Genomic DNA, 3709 nt, shown 5'->3' with positions numbered 1-3709 from the left:
TCCGGCGCCGCCCTCCACCGCCGGCGGGAGCTCCAACTCCGACTAGCCCGAGCCCGAGCTCCTTCCCCGATCTAGATCTCCTGTGAGCGTTGACTTTCCCGTACCCCTAAAATCTTCCAAGTCCTTAAGATTTCTCAGCAAGTGCCCCTGTTCATTGCATCGTAACTTCATGCATACTGCTCCGATTCATCGTGTAATATGTCAAATTGTTCGTCTCGTGATGCTCTACATTTCGTTCGATTGCACCATGTTCATTAGAGGCCATCTTGATGCCCAAATCTCTGTTGCAAGAGTGCTAGTTGCTGTTATCTGCTGGTTCTTATCAGAACTTGGAGATTTGTCATTTTTGTATCATTTAATCTGTGCATCTTATGGGCATGAGCTCTACATGTGTTTTGTTGTATGCTATGCCATCTTTCCACTGGTGTATGTCATGTATTTTTGTGATCTCTGTGGTGACTAGCACAAGCATGCAAACTAGGCTCCGTAATGTTTCTGATTTCAGGGACAGTGATTTCTCCAAGTCCTTGTCTGCTGTTATTTTGTTGCCATGTAAACTTGATGCTACAGAGAGATCCATGCATATTTTGGAGATGTTCAGTAAGGATGTTTTGTAGATATTGTTATAATTGATCAATTCCTGCCCTTGTTTGCAATTATGGAGTGTCATAGCATGACTCAATCTTGCTCTACTTTTGCTATAAAATATTTCTGGCAGATTCTCAAAATGATATGCAATTTTGCCAAGCTTATTGTAGTTGATCCATACATGTTATGCTTTTGTTCTTGCCATGGATAGCTTAATAAACATGCCATCTTGCTGTATGTATGCTTGTTTTGTAATGCATTGCTCTGTAGTGAGTGCATCAAGCTCACAAAGATACCTTCATATCATTATTTCTCCATGCTCTGTTTTCTGCCAAGTCTGAAACCTGTTAACGAAACTTGCTATGTTTACCTGCTTACCATCATATCTTATAGTCCTTTTTGGCTTATGTTCAGTAAGGGATTTTTGTCATATGCATTTAGTAGAATACTGCCATGCCTTGCTTTGCCATGTTAAGTTCCTGTAGCATGTTGTTTTCGTGCTCTGAACATTGCTACCTGATGCTGTTTTCTGCCATGTCCAGTAATTTCACCAAGTCTGTGAACCTGTTATCTTTTGCACTTTTGCCATGCTTGTTGGAGCTTGATATGTTGTGATCTAGCCGTATCTCAGTGTTCATCTCTTGTCAAGCATCTCCTGTAGATTACTGTCATATGCTTTGTTGCTATGTTGGAGTGCTGTAGCATTATTGCTTGTTGCATTTTAAGTGCTATCATGCTGTTAATCGCAGATTCGTGTCATTCTTGTTTTGCCCGCCATTTGCAAACCGTGCATCCGTTTCCGGTGATCTTTATATCGATTTCGAACGAAATCATCTCATCTTTCTAGTGGCATGCTTGGTTTGCCAAGATACTGCCTTGTTCATCATTTTTCTTCCGGAGCACGCATATGCATCGCATACCATATCTCGCATATCATACATGTTTTGCATCATGTTGCTCGTGCATTTCTCGTGGTTGATTGTGGTTCCGTTTGTTTGTATTCTTGTCTTGGGTAGAGCCGGGAGACGAGTTCGTGAATGAGGAACCTGTTGAGTACGCTTACGAGGATCAAGCTTTCGACAACTCTGAGAACCTTGCAGGCAAGATGACCACCCCTCGAAATCACTTTTATCTTTGCTTTGCTAGTTGTTTGCTCTATTGCCATGCTGCGCTACCTATCACTTGCTATATCATGCCTCCCATATTGCCATGTCAGCCTCTAACCATCCTTTCCTAGCAAACCGTTGTTTGGCTAAGTTACCGCTTTTGCTCAGCCCCTCTTATAGCGTTGCTAGTTGCAGGTGAAGTTGAAGTTTGTTCCATGTTGGAACATGGATATGTTGGGATATCACAATATCTCTTATTTAATTAATGCATCTATATATATTTGGTAAAGGGTGGAAGGCTCGGCCTTATGCCTGGTGTTTTGTTCCACTCTTGCCGCCCTAGTTTCTGTCATACCGGGATTATGTTCCTTGAGTTTGCGTTCCTTACACGGTCGGGTGATTTATGGGACCCCCTTGACAGTTCGCCTTGAATAAAACTCCTCCAGCAAGGCCCAACTTTGGTTTTACCATTTGCCGCCTAAGCCTTTTCCCCCGGGTTTTCGTGAGCCCGAGGGTCATCCTTATTTAAACCCCCGGGCCAGTGTTCCTCTGAGTGCTGGTACAAACTAGAGCCACTTGCAGCGCCACCTTGGGGAAACTCGAGGATTGGTTTTAGCTGTACGTAGTGTTCATCCGGTGTGCCCTGAGAACGAGATATGTGCAGCTCCTATCGGGATTTGTCGGCACATTCAGGCGGCTTTGCTGGTCTTGTTTTACCTTTGTCGAAATGTCTTGTAAACCGGGATTCCGAGACTGATCGGGTCTTTCCGGGAGAAGGTTTATCCTTCGTTGACCGTGAGAGCTTATGATGGGCTAAGTTGGAACACCCCTGCAGGGTATTATCTTTCGAAAGCCGTGCCCGCGGTTATGAGGCAGATGGGAATTTGTTAATGTCCGGTTGTAGAGAACTTGTCACTTGACCCAATTAAAATACATCAACTGCGTGTGTAGCCGTGATGGTCTCTTCTCGGCGGAGTCCGGGAAGTGAACACGGTCTGAGTTATGTATGACGTAAGTAGGAGTTCAGGATCACCTCTTGGTCATTGCTAGTTGACGACCGTTCCGTTGCTTCTCTTCTCGCTCTCTTTTGCGTATGTTAGCCACCATATATGCTTATTGCCGCTGCAGCTCCACCTAAATACACCATCCTTTCCTATAAGCTTAGATAGTTTTGATCTCACGGGTGTGAGATTGCTGAGTCCTCGTGACTCACAGATTCTACCAAACAGTTGCAGGTGCCGACGATGCCAGTGCAGATGATGGGGTCGATCTCAAGTGGGAGTTCGACGAGGAACGTGGTCGTTACTATGTGTCTTTTCCTGATGATCAGTAGTGGAGCCCAGTTGGGACGATCGGGGATCTAGCATTTGGGGTTATCTTATTTTCATTTGGATCTTGACCGTAGTCGGTCTATATGTGTGTATTTTGGATGATGTATGAATTATATTTATGTATTGCGTGAAGTGGCGATTGCAAGCCAACTCTTTATCCCATTCTTGTTCATTACATGGGATTGTGTGAAGATGACCCTTCTTGCGACAAAACCACTATGCGGTTATGCCTCTAAGTCGTGCCTCGACACGTGGGAGATATAGCCGCATCGTGGGCGTTACAAAAAGTGAGCGAAAACGGTATTGCAATGCTTGAAAACAAGGCCTAGGGTGTTGGAAATATGCCCTAGAGGCAATAATAAAGTGGTTATTATTATATTTCCTTGTTCATGATAATTGTCTATTGTTCATGCTATAATTGTATTAATCGGAAACCGTAATACATGTGTGAATACATACACCACAACATGTCCCTAGTAAGCCTCTAGTTGACTAGGTCGTTGATCAATAGATGGTTGTGGTTTCCTGACCATGGACATTGGATGTCGTTGATAACGGGATCACATCATTAGGAGAATGATGTGATGGACAAGACCCAATCCTAAGCATAGCACAAGATCGTGTAGCTCGTTTTGCTAGAGCTTTTCTAATGTCAATTATCATTTCCTTAGACCATGGGATTGT

The sequence above is a fragment of the Triticum aestivum genome, chromosome 1D (genome assembly GCF_018294505.1).
Source record: "Triticum aestivum cultivar Chinese Spring chromosome 1D, IWGSC CS RefSeq v2.1, whole genome shotgun sequence".
Taxonomy (NCBI): domain Eukaryota; kingdom Viridiplantae; phylum Streptophyta; class Magnoliopsida; order Poales; family Poaceae; genus Triticum; species Triticum aestivum.
Note: the sequence above shows the minus strand (reverse complement) of the source record.